This window comes from Larimichthys crocea, chromosome XXIII (genome assembly GCF_000972845.2).
Source record: "Larimichthys crocea isolate SSNF chromosome XXIII, L_crocea_2.0, whole genome shotgun sequence".
Taxonomy (NCBI): Eukaryota; Metazoa; Chordata; class Actinopteri; family Sciaenidae; genus Larimichthys; species Larimichthys crocea.
In genome coordinates, this window is record NC_040033.1 from 2,506,075 (window position 1) to 2,511,723 (window position 5,649).

General features: G+C 40.2%; 1 long non-coding RNA gene across 1 annotated transcript in view; it reads left to right on the plus strand.

The window, feature by feature from the left end:
- Positions 1 to 3,503: 3,503 nt before the first annotated feature.
- Positions 3,504 to 5,649, plus strand: part of LOC109137095 (uncharacterized) — a 2,912-nt gene continuing 766 nt past the window's right edge. Inside the window, exon 1 of the long non-coding RNA XR_003461589.1 lies at positions 3,504 to 3,610. This is a non-coding gene — a long non-coding RNA (uncharacterized LOC109137095). The remainder of the gene's footprint in view (positions 3,611 to 5,649) is intronic.

Genomic DNA, 5,649 nt, shown 5'->3' on the forward strand with positions numbered 1-5,649 from the left:
GCCTCCTCGTTTATGCGCGTATGTTTTTCTGACGCACAAAGCAAGAAGTCGTCGCTATGACGCGCGCCGGTCCGGCCACATTGTGCGCCCTGGGCGAACCCCCCCCTATGACCATGCGGTAGCGTTCATTTTTTATCATCACACAAATCTTCACACATCATTTTCCTTTTTGGGTTTCCTGTTCACACATCACGCTCACGCAAGCTTTCCTCCCCCAAAAAATTCACACGCATGAATTTTATTGCACGCAAATAAGTATTTATGAAGGTTTGCATGTTCCTACATGTGCCCTACTCTGCTGTCGTGTCAGGTCAAACATGCCGTGTGGTAGCTGTGGTGCTTTAACTGGAATTAAAGTTAATCCACAAACAGGTCGACGTACGGGGAGGAAAAATAAAAAAGCATCTTCTTTTTTTAATCATCACACATCTTGTCATTAATGGTTATGGTTTTCTGTTCACGCCCACACCGTGTAAGCTTCCTTCAACAGAAGTTCACACACCACAAACAGGCGCAAAGTCGAAGCCAAATGGAAGCAGACTACTGTCACCTCCAGCTGTCTGTGAGCATTTACTCTGCGCATGTGCATCGAAACGTCAGCGTTGACCTCAATTATAAAATTGCACGAATGCTTATAGAAGTTTGGAGCTTAAAAGCACAGTATGCTTCAAGTAAAGTGCACGACTCGAGCAGTATCGTGCCAGATGATCGCTGCAGTCAGTGCCCGCTTTGCTCGTGTCTTGTCAAACTAAAGAGGAAGTCGATTTCAGTTTCCCTTACTCCTGTGGTGTTGCAGTGTGAGTGATAAGACACAAGATATGTGTACAGTCGTTGGGACTTGCATAGGACTCCCTGTATGGCAGTAGAATCAAACGAAGGGGTAACGAAACAAACAGCCTCTAAAAAGAAAAATAACAGTGAGCACAGAGATGTTTTATGAAATCATCCAGGTATTAGTACATGGCCAAATCAGTACTGTACAAGTACAAGTCATGTCAGACAAAAGAGGTGCTACTGTTTCAGGTTTTAACATGTGTGGCGTGTGGACGTCGTCCTATACAGCCGATGAGGCACTCCCAAAGCTCAGTAGCAGTGAGTCAGTGATTCAAGTCCAGATGTGTGGGTTAGGACACTTTCAAGGACTTTGAAAGGCCTTGAAATTCTGCCAGTTGTTACTGGGATATTTTAGCAGGGTTAGCTCAGAATTAAAACTTTGGAGAGGGAGGTTACTGAACATTGAACATGATAACATCCAGTGCAGTTAGGACTTACAAATAAACTCCTATTATTAGGAGACGCTGTTTTTTTTGGAAGATTTTCACCAAATGAATATTGTTTACAAGAAATCAAAGGAAGTCTGCTTTTCCAATGACACGGGCTTCGGAAAGTTCAGACAGAGAAAACAATGCAGGATGGATAGATAGATAGATTGATAGATTGATTGATTGATACTTTTTATTCTCATTTCTGACGAATGATTTTCCTTTCGTGCTGCGTGGGGGCTCAGAAAAAAACAACAAACAAGGAAAGAAAGGTGAGCAAGTCTTGAGCAACTTGAAGTTCCGCAATCAGGTGGGATGACTGACTTCTTACAAACATATCACCCTCTGCTTGCTTTGTCTCCACCCCTCAGCCTCCGTTTTTTAGCACTCATCCCACACACATACTCCATGCATTACATCCAGCTATGGGTGTTTCTACATTTCTTTCTATAAACGCTGACATCATTGTTGAGTCCAGCCAAAGCGTTTGGCGGATCAGAAATGCCTGAGATACTTATGATAAAAACAAAATATAACACTCAGAACTGTGTGCAAAAAAAGAAACAAGTTATCCAATTTGCGTTTCTTGGACTTTACAAAGGAGTGTTGTATTACAATATAGAATAAGAAATTTAGGCCAGGCTTATTAAAGCAAGAGTAAACAATAAACAGCCAATGGAAAAACACTGCTTCTGTGTAGCGTGTCCATATGCTCAACAGGATGGATTTCCCCATGACATCAACATTAACTGTAGGATGAGTAACGCCTATCTGACATGTGTTCCTTAGTCATGAACGGTTTCTTGGTGTTTGTGAAAGATCAGATAAGTGATCCGAGTCATTTTCAAACCCAGCAGAAAGCGATAATGGCAACAATTTAGACGCAAGCTGCCTTTAAAAACCAACAAAGACACTTTTTTCTATCTCTCATCTGATATGTCCATAATTAAAGCATCCATTGAACGCGACCACATTCACCAGTGCTTTACGGCACTAAGTCACACCCACAAGTTAAACTGGATCATATTTTATCAACATGATTACAGAGTTCTATAATTGGACAGTGAAGTAACTGCTGCCAACTGTAGCTGCGTTAGCTCATGTGAAACTTAGGGAGTGTTAGTGTTTGTACCACAGAGTTTTGGACGACGAGGTGTTTGGTAGCTGGTGTTGTCCAACGCGAGCTGGGCAGCGGGCCATGTAACCGGGTTTCAGCAGCCTCTATGGCACAATGATAGAAGTGAAAAGGCCGGAGAGGACGTCGGTGGAGGAATCATGGACTGACTTTTAGTGTTTTGGTGAGAGCTTGGTGAATAAAAGCCTGAAAGACAGACGCCGAGCTGGGCTGACTGCTGTGACTAGTCAGTGATTGACTCGTTTTTGAACATAAGTAATGTCATCAGAGCAATACATTCCATGATGGATTCATTTCTGGGGGAGATGACTACTTCAGATAGTGGAGATGGTTGTGGTCTCATAACAAACCCAGCCCCACCTGCCCCCTTCATCACCCAGGACCTCAAGTTAACATGCGTATCATCAATGTAAGCGAGTTCATCTTCACTCCTCCATCCACCAGGTACCACAGACGTAGCGTATCATTCGCGGTGCCGAGGAGGTGATCGCACCTGGACTTCCAGGAAACCGCCGAGGTCCATCAGATCATCAGTTTCTTCCCATCTACAACCAGCATACAGACACCACCCAAGCTTACACACCTCTCAAAGTTCTTGATACTTCACTCTGTGAATTTTGCACATTCCTGCACAACTGCAGAGCTCATTCATCTAAATAACTACTGGACATTTTGTCTTTTCTATTGTAATTTAAACTGTCACAGAAATGAAACACATCCTCAGAAATGGAAACATCCGCTGTCTAAATCATCATCATGACAATGCAAAAACGCAATGACCACAATGGTGCTCTCTTTTCTTTTCTTTTTTTGGTCTTCACACTTTGGGTTTGCCGTGTGTACTTTAGAAGTGTGTGTGTGTTTGTGGTGGCGTGTGGCCGCAAGCAAACATGTGTCATGATGTTTCTCAGAAAGATGTTGGTGGTTTGAAGTCGCACACATACGACTAAAAAGATTCTCTGATGAGGGGCGGAGGTGTGATATTACCACACCATACATGGCGTACACACGTACTAAAAAAATATACTTGCACGTCATCATGCCTCAAACATTCAACCCACCGGTAGATAAATCTCTGCGCTCGCAAAAAAAGTCCAACGCTGTCAGCTCATCAGTCTCAGCCTGATCAGTCCATCGGTCAAAATGTCCACGAGGATCCTGTCCATCACTCTCCTGGCTCTTAGTGTGTTCTCTGTCCTTGCAGTAGGTAGCAGTAAAGTACCAACTAATTACCACATTACACGTGCCAGATATCAAAATACGTTTTCTTCTGAAAATACTACACAGCTTATGTTTCCTATTTTACTGCTTCCTGTTTCGAATTGCACAGCCTTGATGTAGCGAGTCTTTCATCTCGGTCTCGGCCTAGTTCATGTTGCTCTGCATGAACTCTCTGTGTTATCTTCAGGGACATAGTGTAATTAGTGTCATGTGTAGTTGTAGTCTTTGGGATTTGTGTGTTGTTGTTTTCTTAATTTTAATCTCTGAGAAATTCTGAACTAATCATCAACAACAGGTTTTATCAATTTTCAATATGTCAAATTTGCTTTTGCACACTTAGCTTAAAAACATTTATTAAATAATAATATATATTATATATAAATATTATATATATATATATAAATACTATATATATAAATATATATATAATTAATACTTTAGATCTTCAGCATTCATTTCATTTGTTTTTAATAATAGTTGAAGTCTAAGCTGTGGTACAGTAGAATTGACTCTGCACCTCTCTCTTACCACAAACTTTTACCTCAGACGCTTCTGCTGTCTGACTTGAGCTTTTATCTGACATTTTCATCAGACTCTCGCCTTCGAAATGTTCAAATTTATTTATTATCGTATTTTAGACAGTCAGACAACAGCCCTGCAAGTTTCTGACGCGATAACATTTTATGGTACCAATCAGATAAATTATTTTTCATATCCAGGACATATTGCGCAGTTACATTTTGGAGAAGGGTAAAGGCTTAATTGTGCACGTTAGGTATCAGTTACAGTTTATTTAACGGACAGGAGTCCCCATGAATCAGCCAACGAACCATAAAGTATTCGGGCTTGATCAATAATTAATATTAGTTAAATAAAGGAGTTAATGGATAAAGTGATATGTTATTTTATTGATTAGTGGTAACAGTCAAGCCAGCGTTACACTTATTCGCGCTCTTCCTCAGACTGATTTCAGTGGAATTCAAAGGTTTTATTGGCATAAAATAATATAAAATAACATCAAATAACATAAAAATAACATATATGCATGTTCTATAGTATCTAATATCTGATAGTAGCAGCGTAAAGTAAATACACACATAATGAACAAACCACGTAGATTTGTTTGAACTCACTATATTTGAACGTTTTATCAAAATAACGTCTAAAGTCTAAATCTGACCTTTAATGGCTGGTTTACTCTGTAATACATACATGGATATACAGCGGTAACGTATTTATTACCAATATGTATAACATATATTTATTAGATCACCACCCAGTGTTAAAGTTTATGTCACACGCTGCTCTAAATTAAGAGCATTGGTAACTACATAAAATCATTATGTTTCTGTAGGTTAATGCAGCGTATGTAGAAGCTCTTAACCAAACTGATAGTTTTAATGCTAATATATGATTATTATGATTATTATCTATGACTAAAGAAATTATTATTTCTTGATTAAATTGTGAAATTATAATTTTACATGTTTTCCTGAACAGAAGATCAGCTTTAGTGGTTTCTGCCCAGTGAGGTGGCTCAAATTTGGGAAAAAAAGGTGAATTCAGTTTGAAATCCTCATTAAGTCCACATTAAAGCACTTCATGACGCTGGATGGTCTCTGACAGGTGTCTAATGCGTTTGTTCAGCACTGTAGATACTCACGGGCAAAATGTCTAACAACATTTGTCACAGCCCGACTCAAAGAATGTGACAGGAGGGAGACAACGTGAAGTGGTAGCCAAGAACAACAGATTTATTACACACATACATCAGGAACACGTGTAGCGTGTAAAGCATGTATGGGTGAGTGCACAAAAGAAGGCAACAAAGAAACACATGCTGTTTTCATGCCAGACCCGCCCCGGGTGCAGCTCATTTAGCTGATGACTGGCCTGCAAAACACCACAAGGTGACAACAGGGACACCTAGTGGACAGATGGAGGAGGAGGAGGAAACCCAGCTGGAGCAGTTTCACAAAATTAGTGAAAAAGTTTTTTGTGAATATATATGTTCGTGTCTCTCAACTCATG